At 44.9% G+C, this 14,620-nt stretch overlaps 1 pseudogene; it reads right to left on the bottom strand.

Moving 5' to 3' along the window:
* Positions 1-10,789: 10,789 nt before the first annotated feature.
* Positions 10,790-11,979, bottom strand: LOC132018569 (twinfilin-1-like; annotated as a pseudogene).
* Between the last annotated feature and the right edge of the window lie 2,641 nt (positions 11,980-14,620).

Here is a 14,620-nt window from a genome sequence, read left to right as displayed (position 1 = left end):
GTCCCTATGTCCTCCTCCCCACATCACCCCCTCCTGCATGCACAGGAAACAATGACAGTTATCCTTTCAGAAAAGGTGTATCTAGGCCTATGGGTCATGTATTCCAGAGAAATGTGAATTCAAATTAAACACTGTTTCATCACTCTGTGAATCAGGAGTGGAACCAGAACTGGAATTACTAGTGTCAAGAACAGGGGAGCATGTGGAAAATAGAAACTAAATAAGGAAATGTAATAAGGATGAGAAATTATCAGTTGCTGTCTCTAACTCAATAATCTGCTTTTTAAAAAAGATGGGGAGGGTGCCTGGGTAGCTCAGTTGGTTAAATGACTGTCTTCAGCTCAGGTCATGATCCTGGAGTCCCAGGATCGAGTCCCGCATTAGGCTCCCACCTCCACAGGGAGTCTGCTTCTTCCTCTGACCTTCCTCTCTCATGCTCTCTCTCACTGTCTCTCTCTGTCTCTCAAATAATAAATAAAATATTAAAAATAAATAAATAAATAAAAAAGATGGGGAAGGATGGAAAGAATGATCCAGAACAGCCCTAGAAGGAGATGAGCCCTTGAAGAGATGGACGAGTCTGAAAAGTCACCTTTAAACTCCACAGATACTCCTGTGGGCTCCAGGGGGCCTTGTGGGGACAATGAGAGACCAGAGGACCCTTGGGGCTGTCCCAGACTGGGAATACTGGGATTGGGGGGGGGATGGGAGAAGGGGAGGGGGAGGAGAAGGAGAAAAGACAGACAAAACTTGGGGGCTGAGTCCTGACCCAGGCCTAAGCCTTGGCAACCCTGTTCACAGGAAGCTCTTGCTTCCCAAAGTCCAGGAGACAAGAGAGATCAAGTTCTTGTAATCCCTGGGCCTGGTGGGACAAGTTTCCACTGATGGGACAAGGGACAAAGGAGCAACAAATATTACCAGCAGAGCAGTGACCATGTCAAAGCCCAGGATACACTGAGCACAGGCTGGGCACAGTCCCCTCCATGCTGGCTCCTCACACACTCTTGCATCCCCACACCCAGAGGAAGCCCAGCAAACTTGCGGACCCTGGAATGCCCTCAGTGCTTCTGTTTATTTCCTCTCTTAAACTTTAGGAGTCCTCTTTTTATCTTTTAATTTTTATCTTTTAACTTTTTCCAACACTTTAAAATTTAAATTCAGTTAATTAACATCAGAGTATTACTGGTTTCAGAGTACAGGCCGGTGGTTCATCAGTCTTATATAACACCCAGTGCTCATTACAAATGTGTCCTCCTTAATGTCCATCACCCAGTGGCGCCATCCCTCCACCCATGTCTCCTCCAGCAACCCTCAGTTTGTTTCATATGATTAAGAGTCCCTTATGGTTTGTCTCTCTCACTGGTTTTATCTTGTTTTGTTTTTTCCTCTCTTCCTCTGAGATTCTGTTTCATTTCTCAAACTCCACATATGAGTGATATCATATAATTATCATTCTTTGGTTGACTTATTTTGCTTAGCATAATATCTCCTACTTCCATTTACATCATTGCAAATAGCAAAATTTCATTTTTTTGACTGCTGAGTAATATTCCAGTGTGTGCGTGTGTGTGTGTGTGTGTGTGTGTGTATACCATATCTATATCTATTCATCATCAGTGGGCATATGGGCTCTCTCTATAGTTTTGCTATTGTGCACATTGTTGCTATAAACATTGGGATGCACGTGCCCTTTTGGATCACTCCATTGGTATCTTTAGGTTAAATATCCAGTGGTACAATTGCTGGGTTGTAGGTTAGCTCTATTTTCAACTTTTTGAGGAACATCCATACTGTTTTCCAGAGTGGCTGCAACAGCTTGCATTCCCACAAACAGTGTAAGAGGATTCTCCTTTCTCCACATTCTTGCCAACATTTGATGTCTCCTGACTTATGAATTTCTGACTTGTGAGAGGTGATATCTCAATGTGATTTTGATTTTTTTAATAATTTTTTAATTTTTTATTTAAACATATATTTTTATCCCGAGGGGTACAGGTCTGTGAATCGCCAGGTGTGATTTTGATTTTAATTTCCCTGATGGCTAGTGATGAACATTTTTCATGTGTCTGTCAGACATTTATATATCTTCCCCAGAGAAGTGTCTGTTCATGTCTTCTGACCATTTTTCAACTTGACTGTTTTTTGGGATGTTGAGGTTAAGAAGTTCTTTATAGATCTTCAATATCAACCCTTTGACTGTGGTGCCATTGGCAAAAATCTTCTCCCATTTGTGGATTGCCTCTTTTCTTTTTATCTTAACAAAGTTCCAAAAGTTCATTTTCACTTTAGTTTCCCTCGCCTTTGGAGACCTGTCTTAAAGTTGCAGTAGCCAATGTTGAAGAGGTTGCTGCCTATGTTCTCCTCTAGGATTTTGATGGATTCCTGTCTCAAATTGAGGAGGACCATTCCTGTCTCACATTGACAGCACCATTTATTGAAGTCTGTCTTTCTTCCATTGGATATTTTTTCCTGCTTTTTTGAAGATTAGTTGACCATAAAGTTGAGAGTCTATATCTGGGCTCTCTATTCTGTCCAATTGATCTATGTGTCTGTTTTTGTGCCAGTACCATGCTGTCTTGGTGATCACAGCTTCATAACATAGCTTGAAATCAGGCAACGTGATGCCCCCCAGCTTTGTTTTTCTTTTTAACATTTTTAAAAATTTTTAAAATTTTATTTTATTTTTTAAAATTATTTATTTGACAGACAGAGATCACAAGAGGGCAGAGAGGCAGACAGAGAGAGAGGAAGGGAAGCAGGCTCCCTGCTGAGCAGAAAGCCTGATGCGGGGCTCCATCCCAGGATCCCAGGATCATGACCTCAGCCAAAGGTAGAGGCTTCAAACCACTGAGCCATCCAGGCGCCCCCATTTGTGTGTGTGTGTGTGTGTGTGTGTGTGTGTGACTTGCGGTCTTTTCTGGTTCCATACAAATTTTAGGATTGTTTGTTTCAGCACTTTGAAAAACGCCATTGGTATTTTGATTGGGATGGCATTGAAAGTATAGATTGCTCTGGACAGCATAATCATTTTAACAATACTTATTCTTCCAATCCATGAGCATGGAATGTTTTTCCATCTTTTTGTGTATTCTTCAATTTCTCTCATGGGTGTTTTGTAGTTCCTACTATATAGATCCTTTACCTCCTTGGTTAGGTTTATTCCAAGATATCTTATGGGTTTTGGTACTATTGTAAATGGAACCGATTCTCTAATTTCTCTTTCTACAGTTTCATTGTTAGTGTATAAGAAAGCAACTGGTATCTGTAGATTGATTTTGAACCTGGCCACATTACTGAATTGCTGTATGCGTTCTAGTAATTTGAGGGTAGAGACTTTTGGGTTTTCCACATAGTGTACATGCCATCTGCAAAGAGAGAGAGTTCGACTTCTTCTTTGCTAATTTGAATACACATTAGTTCATTTTGTGGTCTGATTGCTGTTGCTGGGCCTTCTGGTACTATGTTGAACAATAGTGGCAAGAGTGGGCATCCTTGTCATTTACTGATCTCCATGGGAACCTTTTCCCTATTGGGAATGATATTCACTGTGGGTTCTTCATAGATGGATTTTATGAACTTGAGGAATATTCCCTCTATCCCTATACTCTGAAGAGTTTTAATCCAGAAAGGATGTTGTATTTTGTCAAATGCTTTTTGTGCATCAATTGAGAGGACCATGTGGTTCTTGTCTCTTCTCTTATTTATGTTTTATCACATTGATTGATTAGGAATGCTGGACCACCGTTGAATCCCAGGATTAAATCCCACCTGGTGGTGATGGCTAATCCTTTAAATGTACTGTTGGATTGTATTAGCCGGGATCTTGTTGAGAATTTTGACATCCAATTCATCAGGGATATTGGCCTGAAATTCTCCTTTTTGATGGGGTCATTGCCTGGCTTGGGGCTCAAGGAAATGCTGGCCTCTTAGAATAAGTCAGAAAGCTTTCCTTCTCTATTTTTGAAACAGTTTCAGAAGAATAGGTATTATTTCTTCTTTGAATGTTTGGTAGAACTCCCCAGAGAATCCATCAGGCCCCAGACTCTTATTTTTTGGGAGGCTTTGATCACTACTTCAATTTCTGGATTCCACTAGGTGATGCTGTTTTGGCCCCTGAGGCTTTCAGCTCTGGTCAGTGGGGTGAATATGGCTGCACCTTGCTCTCTAGACCTGATCTGAAACTTCGCACTTCCCACTCTTTAGTGAGCCTGCACAGAAAAGCAATCAATCAGTCTGGTCTCCCCGGTCTCCCTATGAACTCTGCGTTCACCCAAGCGTTTTTATGTCAGGAACATGACTGAGTCTCAAAACTCCAAACTTGATGGACTCCTGCAGCAGGGACTGGTGCAGTTCCACCCAGGGGAGGTGGGGGTCTGCCTGTGCTTCTGTTGCTTATTCAGCCCCTGCTCAGAGAGTCGTTCACTAAATTGTGCAGCGGTTTCTGATTTATGGCAACATAGAGCAGAACGCCAGCACCTAGACTCGCAGCATGCAGCTGGTTTCCTGGCTCCGATGCCTGGGAATTTTGCACACTCAGGCACCCCTGTTCTTTCTGTGACCCTGGGGATCCTGAGACCATGCTGTCCCACCTCAGATTCCGCCCCACTCCAACACCTCAGTACCTTTAAGCCAGGGACCTCCCGCACTGGAGCAGATTTCCTAAAGTCCCGATTTTGTGCTCTGCTGTTTATAATACTTGGCAGCTGCCTCCTGAAGCAAGCTGACTCTGCTCTGCCGTATCCTCTGATATTTCACCCGGGATTCATGTCTCCACACCTCCTACCTCCCAAACAGTGGTCCCTTTCCTACTTGTAGCCTTGTGGCATTTCTTTCTTCACACCTCCCCTTGATTCCTATGTGTTCAGAATGGTTTGATAACTATCTTGCTGATTCCAGGTACGAGATGAACTTTGGGTTTCCTACTCCTCCATCATCTTAAATCCTCCCTAAATTCCTGAATTTTCTGACCCTTCTCTTCAGATGCCCCAAAGACACATATCACCTACTATCCCTTCTCTGACCGTGAGGTCATGTTGAGGTGCTGGACCCTGGGCTTCTACCCTACAGAGATCACCCTGACCTAGCAGCATGATGAGTAGGACCTGACCCAGGACACAGAGCTTGTGGAGATCAGGCCTGCAGGAGATGGAAACTTCCAGAAGAGGGCAGCTGTGGTGGTGCCTTCTGGACAGGAGCAGAGATACACATGCCAAGTGCAGCATGAGGGGCTACCCAAGCACATTACCTTCAGATGCATTAAGGAGGGGCACCTGGGCACAGAGCCTCCTGTCAGGGACTTCAGGAGCTGTTGTGAAGATCTTCAGTAGGCTCTGGGCTGAGACCTAGGGGTCAAGACTCTCACCTTATCCTCTCTTCACAGAGTCCCCTCCATAGCCCCTCCTTCCCATCGTGGGCATCGTGGCTGGCCTGACTGTTGTTGTGGTCACTGGTACTGTGGTGGTTGGAGCTGTCATGTGGAGGAGGGAGAGCTCAGGTAGGGAAGGGAAGTGCTCTGAGTTTTCTTGTCCTTCTGCAGTGTCTCAAGCTCAGGTGGAAGTCTGTCCTGCCTTGTGTATGGGCAATGTCTTCTGCACACATGTGCCTGTCCACTGTGTGCTCATTGCTACATTCACTGTAGTAAAGCACAGGTGAGAGTAAGGGACATATTAATCACCCTGATGAATGTGGTGGGAACCCAATTCCCAGAAGTCACAGAGCAAGGTCCTTGCTGAGGACAGGCAACAGGAAGACGGTTAGTCTCACCCTGCCATCTCTTTCCTTCATGTCCCTGATCCTGCCCTCAGTCTGTAATGACTGTTCTGGAAACTTCCCTGTGGTCCAGGCTACCTATTTCATCTAGGATCCCGGGCCCTGTCTCCTGCATGTCATCTCATGGGATGTTTTCTTTCACCAGGTGAAAAAGGAAGGAGTAATGCTCAGGCTGAAAGTATGTATGGTGGGGGTTACCCATTGGCCATGTGCCAAATAGTCGGAGTCTGTGAGTCTGGGGAGATTGGGAGTCTGTGGGTCTGGGGAGAGGCCCGTGTGTTCTGAGAAGCCACACAAGCAAGCCTGGTGCTCAGCCGGATCTGGAACCACTGAGGTCAGAAAGGAGAGCAGGCCAGGTGGGGAGGGGAATTAAAATCACATTTACTATGTTTTTTCCCCCGTAAAGAGAGGGAGTACGTTTGTTTTCATAAGGTGTGTGATGTGTGAGATTTATGGCATCGTTTCATCACAGGGTGTCATCAGGGGGAGGATTAGGGAGCAGTTCACAGGGGGATGACGAGCATCTTGGAACGCTTGTTCTCTGCAGCTGTTCCTCTGAGCAAACCCTGGACCCAGCCCTGCACAAACTTGGACAGGAGGTAGTGCACAAACACACGTATGCATGTGCGTCTTGTGTGGATGTAACGTGTTCCTGGGGGACGGTCATGGAACAGGCTGGGCACACCTGCAGTGGCCGCATCTGCGGCCACAGAAATCACTCTCTCACCGCTGACTTGATTGGGTCGGGACATGGGGGACACATGTCACTCACACCCCCGTCACATGCATCATGCACAGCGGCATCCTCTCTCTATCCCCGGGTCATGAGTTGGGTTCCGTGTGTGCTCCCCTGTTGGTGGAGCCTCAGGCCAGGTCCCGTGGAAGGATGTGGGAGAAACTGGTCTTTCTGTCTGTGGAGGAAGGCAGTCTCTTCCGAATCCCTGACCGCGGAATTTTCCTCATGTCCAAAGGCCACTGGGGTGCTGGGGGTGGGGGATGGAGAGAGAACAACTAACTGTCATTCTCAGAGCACAGATCTGAGGCTGCAGCTTGACCTGATGCTTTGTAGGTGCTCAGGTTTGGCCGAGGGAACAAGTGGGTAATAAGTGACAGCTGTCCTCTTGTTTTCCTGACACTACGTGATTAGTCCCAGCTGTTGTCCACTGCAGTTCTCACTCACAAACATGGGCAGTGGTGAGGTGGGCTGCTGGCCTAATGGCTCGGGGCAGATTTGCCCTCCTTTGTTCTTGCAAGGATGAGGAGCCCCAGGTCTGCAAGACGTGAGTGGTCTGTGTGCACCCAAGTGTCGTGTGTCTGTGTCTATTTCCCCGTGTGTGGCGATGTTCTGGGGAGAGACTCTCTAGCATCTCTCAGCATTCACGGGACCGCTGCCCAACTTGAACAACAGTGGCAGGGACAGGAGAACCTGAGAGCTAAAGTCATGGTAGATTAAGTTTGATGTTCTCGGTGGTGTGTGGCATCTGTGACTCCATGCTGGGCCCGCTGTCTCCTTTCTCAATAGGACCTGGAACAGCTGGTCGCATGTAGGCGGATGGACATGATAGACAGGCTTCCGTTCTGCTTATCCTTTGCTCCTAACAGGACGAGACTCAGGTTACTTGCTTGCTCTAACTCTCAAATTCTCTTTGTGGAGTGGAGAGGGTTTCTTCCCCCAACTGACCAGCTCTCTTATTCCCTGTCACCACCTGGATACCCTCTGATTTGTTCATTTCACACCTGACCCTGTCGATCTGGGGCGAGCACAGGTGTGAGGACTCATCTTGCAAGTTGACCTCAGCTCAGGGGCAAGTCTAAACTCTCAGGTTCCCATGTCCCTGGCACGGTTGTTTAAGTTGGGGGTACCATGGACGTTCAGTAGTTTGCTAGAAGGACTCCTAGGTCTCAGGAGAACTCTATGCTGACTCTGATGGTTTATTATAAGGACAGGCACAAGCAGCCAGATGAAGAGGCTTGGGAGTGTGGGAGCGTGCAGGTCCCAGTGCAGGAGTTTCTGTCCCTGTGGACTTGGAATGTGCCCCCCTTAGAGAAAGTGGACGTGTTCGCCATTTCAGAAGCTCTGTGAACCCCACTGTAGAGCAGTCTTTGTGGAAGCTTCATGACATAGGCACGCTTGATTCAGTCACTGTTTGTTGGGGACGGAGGTCAGCCTCCAGAGCCTCTCCACAGAGGTTGGGGAGTGAGGCTGATGGCACCAACTCTCTAGTCATGGCTTGGTCCTCCTGGTCGCTAGACACAACCTCAACTGTCTAAGACCCTCGGCCAAGTCATCTCATTAGAGTACCAGTGACAGTCTTATCACTCAGGAGATCCCAAGGGCTAGGGAGCTGGGTGCCAGGAACTGGGGACAAAGACCACATATTTTTCTTATCCTGCAGCCACACTGTGGTCTTTGAGCACAGATCCCCTGTAGCAGTGGGACCAGAACTGTGGAGATGCTGGCCCAGTACTCATGTCCCATCAGGTCATTAACAGTCAGCCCATCTTCCTGCTGGAGGACAGTGTCTCCACTCAGGCCTGCTGGGTCCATTCAGTATTGCCAGGTTCCAGAATCAGGAATGTTCTCAGAGCACACGGCTTTTTCTCTCAGCGTCTGGGATGATGGATCTAAGAGACAGTATCATCTCTTGCTCACACTTCTAACAAGGTGCTGATATACCATGGATTTCCCTCATTATATAGTGAATTTATACCCTCTTTTACCCTCAGTTACTATTTCTACTTCTCTGCATTTATACCTCACTTTCGGCCATTGGAAGGGACATTATGTGTGGCTGCTGTGCTGGTATAGACTGCGGGCAGCAACATGAGTTAGACAAGCTCCCTTCGCCCCCCAGCCTACTCTCAGTCATAGCGGGGAGGGAAACACACGGACAGAACTGGCCGTTAAAGGACCACCAGCAGATGTAGCTGTGCTCGCTGTCAGCCTCAGCTTTGTCGGATGGGGTGAAGGCACAGCCCTCCCCTTCAGGCCCTCTGGATTCCACATCAGGGTTTAACACAGTACTTACAGTGTCTTAGGATCCTTCTCATTTCTGGCACTCACACTCGCATCCCTGTCTTGAGAGCCTGCATTGTGTAGGATGAGAGAATGTTGAGGTGAACATATATGTAAACATATATATAAAGTCATACCGAGGTCCTTTCCCTTGGGAAGGAGTGTAGAGTCACACTGGCACCTGTCCCCTCCCCTCTTCTTCAGATCCCCAAGGGAAAAGTGTGTAGTGGGGACCATCCTGTAGCCCCACTCATGCCAGGTGGAAGCGCACACTTGTGCAAACCAGCACTTCACACCTCCACGACCCCGATACCCCTTTTCCACAATGTTTCTGTTGCCTGTTCCCATGCTCTATGAAGCTGTTATTCTGTCAGCATGTGTGTATGCCCCTTGTGGGATGTTTTGGCTTGTCATGTGTTTGTGGTGTGAGGAACTGTGACTGAGCATTCTTCACTGGTTCAGTACTTTTTTTTTTTTTTGAGGTTGCAGTTTTTTTTTTATATATAATTTTTTATTTTTTATAAACATATATTTTTATCCCCAGGGGTACAGGTCTGTGGGGATTATGGACATTGGGGAGGGTATGTGCTTTGGTGAGTGCTGTGAAGTGGTCCAGTACTTTTTTTCCACACACGCACCAAGAGCCGTGTACGAAAATGTCTCAGCAGTACTGTGTATGATCGCCCCAATGGGAAACAACTTAGACGCGTATGACGGGAAAATACATACATAAGTTGTAGCTTATCCATACAGTGGGATATCATGCAGCTCCGAGGAAGACTGGACCATGGCTACACCCTACAGCGTGGGGGAATCTCACGGACATAGCACTGAGAGAAAGAAGCCACACACAGGAGTATGACCCTTTGTATGTGAAGTTGAAGATCAGGACTAATTTATTATGTCAGAAGTCGGAGAGTGGTTACCTTTTCTGGTGACGTATTGACTGGGAATCTCTGTGAAGCTCAGCATGTTCTGCATCTTGCTCTGGGGGTAGTGCGTGGAGGTGTGCACATGTAACATTTCCTGAGCTGTCCTCCCAGGACCAGTCCTCTCTGTGCATTTTATTTTTTTAGACTTTTAATTGAAGCATAGCTACAATTTGTTTTAATAGCACTCTGACCATTTGCATCTACCACTGGGTGAACAAAGTACAATCCAGAATATGCATTCCTGTCAAGACCCTTTTGTCGCCCCTTGGGGTTACAGTTATGGCTCTGACTTGCCAGTTATGTTCAAGGCTTTCCTACTGAGAGGTCAGTCTCCTAGCTCTCTGTGGTGTTTGGTTGGCAGCCAGAACAGTTCTGTTTGGTATTTTGTGCCACAGAAGATGCAAGTGGACTGCAGAATTTCAGCCTTTCCCTGCATTCCCAGAACCCCCTCTGTCCCCTTATTTCCCTGACCTAGGTGGCTACCCCAAGAGAGGACACCAGGACACCCACTCATCCGTTCCAATCCACTTCCAAACTAAGAAGGTGGTTCTTGTGATGGGCATCAACATGTCCTCCTTCGAAGCACGCCCCAAATTCCCATAATGAGCAAGGGCCCAGACCCCCTGTGGCTATTCCTTTAATAGACCATGTTTCCATTACCATTCTGCCTCATCATGTGGCTGGCTGTTGGCCACTGGCCATGAATTGGTAAGTCCAAAACACGGGGGCTTTTCCCATTGTTCTATTTCTTCACTGTTATGCATCAACATAAACATTAGAACTGCCCTATGACAAAGAGACAAAATAATCCTGAGCCTGATACAGCCGTGGGGTCTTGGGTAATGTTGGAAAAACACTAATGGAGAGGACAGTGCCCAGAAGAATTCCATTAAAAGGTGGTAACAGTTAAAAAATTCTTTTACACACAATTTAGAAAACAGTATGACAAAATTAATGGCACATCCTACATAGTCTTCTGTAACCTTGACATTAAGAACACAGAAATGAACAGCTCAGTGAGCTGACCTGTGGGGAGTGATCTAACAGTTCTCCTGTAGTAAAGCTGGATTTTTTAAAAGCTAGGATTGGAATCCTCAATACAATGATTTTGGTTTTGCAAAACTTTGCTATGTGCCTGCTGCTTTGGGTGTTCTTCTTCATAAAGGAAGTCCACTGTCAACTCATCCCCATTTTCTCTCTTGATCTTTCTTTATTTTCTTTTTTTTTTTTTTAAGATTTTATTTATTTGAAGGGCGCCTGGGTTGCTCAGTGGGTTAAGCCTCTGCCTTCAGCTCAGGTGATGATCTCAGGGTCTTGAAATCGAGCCCCACATGGGGCTCTATGCTCTGCGGGAAACCTGCTTCCCTCTCTCTCTCTGCCTGCCTGTCTACTTGTGATCTCTGTTTGTCAAATAAATAAAATTTAAAAATATATTTTATTTATTTGAGATAGAGAGAGAGAGACCATGCACAAGCAGAGGGGAGGGCAGAGGGAGAGAGATAAGCAGGCTCCCTGCCAAGCAGAGAGCAAGACATGGGGCTTGATCCCATGTCCCTGAGATCATGACCTGAGCTGAAGGCAGACACTTAACTGACTGAGGCCCAAGCACCCTATCTCGATCTTTCTAATGAAGTCCATTTGTAGTTGTCTTTCAACAGTTTCTGGCAGAGGGCTCTCACAGCTAGAATACAGTACCCGTTCTCTTTACTGCATGTCTATCCAGGCATTGAATAAATAAAAACTATGGACTTCAAACCGTCTCCTTCATGGGAACGTTTATATAGGAAGAAATCGTAGCATGCTAAATCCTTGGGAATCCTCCCTGGCAAGTCTTTCAGTTCTGTCTTTGTTGTGTTGGCCAAAATTATAATTTCATCTTTCATATCTATTTCCAATTACACATAGCTGTTACTTCATGTTTCCTAAGCTTGAAAAGCTTCTCGAAATATAGGAAATGCTACTCATGTAGTGTTTAATGCTGCGTGTCCTCACCCATGTCAGTTTGTACCTCATTAATTTTAATCTGTTGTGTTTCTTCCTCAGCTGTGGTCAATGGGGCAGGAGAAGATTGTGATGGCAAGTGTTTTTTATATCTGTGTAATGATGCATCTTCCTTTACTGTTCTGAACACTTCATCTGTAATGTGGCTCCCTTCAAACTCCCTTTTCAGATTCACACTTGTTCCTGCATTCAACAAATTTTGATGATCATGAGAATGTTCTGGAGACCAGGCAGTGAATATCCAATCATATCCCTGGGCATCCTGAGAGTCTAACCTAAACACTATGTAGCACAGCTATTTGTCCTCCAGGAGGCGTAAGGAATCATAATGCTTGACCCAGGAATCAGAACACTGATTACAGGATCCAATCATGAGTTTCTCATTTTCTTTTTTTTTTTTAATTAATTATTTATTTATTTTCAGCATAACAGTATTCATTATTTTTGCACCACACCCAGTGCTCCATGCAATCCGTGCCCTCTATAATACCCACCACCTTGTACCGTGACCTCCCACCCCCCGCCCCTTCAAAACCCTCAGATTGTTTTTCAGAGTCCATAGTCTCTCATGGTTCACCTCCCCTTCCAATTTACCCCAACTCCCTTCTCTCTAACACCCCTTGTCCTCCATGCTATTTGTTATGCTCCACAAATAAGTGAAACCATATGATAATTGACTCTCTCTGCTTGACTTATTTCACTCAGCATAATCTCTACCAGTCCCATCCATGTTGCTACAAAAGTTGGGTATTCGTCCTTTCTGATGGAGGCATAATACTCCATAGTGTATATGGACCACATCTTCCTTATCCATTCGTCTGTTGAAGGGCATCTTGGTTCTTTCCACAGTTTGGCGACTGAGCCATTGCTGCTATAAACATTGAGGTACAGATGGCCCTTCTTTTCACTACATCTGTATCTTTGGGGTAAATACCCAGGAGTGCAATGGAAGGGTCATAGGGAAGTTCTATTTATAATTTCTTGAGGAATCTCCACACTGTTCTCCAAAGAGGCTGCGCCAACTTACATTCCCGCCAACAGTATAAGAGGGTTCCCCTTTCTCCACATCCCCTCCAACACATGTTGTTTCGTGTCTTGCTAATTTTGGCCATTCGAACTGGTGTAAGGTGATATCTCAATGTGGTTTTAATTTGAATCTCCCTGATACCTAGTGATGATGAACATTTTTTCATGGATCTGATAGCCATTTGTATGTCTTCATTGGAGAAGTGTCTGTTCATATCTTCTGCCCATTTTTTGATATGATTGTCTGTTTTGTGTGTGTTGAGTTGGAGGAGTTCATTATAGAGCCTGGATATCAACCTTTTGTCTGTACTGTCATTTGCAAATATCTTCTCCCATTCCGTGGGTTGCCTCTTTGTTTTCTTGACTGTTTCCTTTGCTGTGCAGAAGCTTTTGATTTTGATGAAGTCCCAAAAGTTTATTTTCGCTTTTGTTTCCTTACCTTTGGAGAGATATCTTGAAAGAAGTTGCTGTGGCTGATATCGAAGAGATTACTGCCTATGTTCTCCTCTAGGATTCTAATGGATTCCTGTCTCACGTTGAGGTCTTTTATCCATTTTGAGTTTATCTTTGTGTACGGTGTAAGAGAATGGTCGAGTTTTATTCTTCTACTTATAGCTGTCCAGTTTTCCCAGCACCATTTATAGAAGAGACTGTCTTTTTTCCACTGTATATTTGTTCCCATTTTGTCGAAGATTATTTGACCATAGAGTTGAGGGTCCATATCTGGGCTCTCTACTCTGTTCCACTGGTCTATGTGTCTGTTTTTATGCCAGTACCATGCTGTCTTGGTGATCACAGCTTTGTAGTAAAGCTTGAAATCAGGTAAAGTGATGCTCCCCATTTTATTTTTGTTTTTCAACATTTCCTTAGTGATTTGGGGTCTCTTCTGATTCCATACAAATTTTTGGATTATTTGCTCCAGCTCTTTGAAGAATACCGGTGGGATTTTTATCGGAATGGCATTAAAAGTATAGATTGCTCTAGGCAGTATAGACATTTTAACAATGTTTATTCTTCCGATCCAAGAGCATGGAATGGTCTTCCATCTTTTTGTGCCTTCTTCAATTTCTTTCATGAGTATTCTGTAGTTCCTCCTTTACCTCTTTGGTTAGGTTTATTCCCAGGTATTTTATGGTTCTTGGTGCTATAGTAAATGGAATCGATTCTCTAATTTCCCTTTCTGCATTTTCATTATTAGTGTATAAGAAGGCCACTGATTTCTGTGCATTGACTTTGTATCCTGCCATGTTGCTGAATTGTTGTATGAGTTCTAGTAGTTTGGGGGTAGAGTCTTTTGGGTCTTCCATATAAAGAATCATGTCATCTTCAAAGAGAGAGAGTTTGACTTCTTCATTACCAATTTGGATACCTTTTATTTCTCTTTGTTGTCTGATTGCTGTTGCTAGGACTTCTAATACTATGTTAAACAAGAGTGGTGAGAGTGGGCATCCTTGTTGTGTTCCTGATCTCAATGGGAAGGCTGCAAGCTTTTTCCCATTAAGGATGATATTTGCTGTGGGTCTTTCATAGATAGATTTTATGAAGTTCAGGAATGTTCTGTCTGTCCCTATACTTTGAAGCGTTTTAATCAGGAACAGATGCTGGATTTTGTCAAATGTTTTTTCTGCATCAATTGAGAGGACCATGTGGTTCTTCTCTCTTCTTTTATTAATTTTTTCTATCTCATTGATTGATTTGTGAGTGTTGAACCATCCTTGTAGCCCAGGAATAAATCCCACCTGGTCATGGTGGATAATCTTTTTAATGTGCTGTTGGATCCTGTTTGCTAGGATCTTGTTGAGAATCTTAGCATCCATATTCATCAGTGATATTAGTCTGAAATTCTCTTTTTTGGCAGGGTCTTTGCCTGGTTTGG

This window comes from Mustela nigripes, chromosome 5 (assembly GCF_022355385.1).
Source record: "Mustela nigripes isolate SB6536 chromosome 5, MUSNIG.SB6536, whole genome shotgun sequence".
Classification (NCBI taxonomy): Eukaryota; Metazoa; Chordata; class Mammalia; order Carnivora; family Mustelidae; genus Mustela; species Mustela nigripes.
The sequence above is the reverse complement of the archived record's forward strand: the minus strand, read 5'-3'. Positions and strand labels throughout refer to the sequence as shown.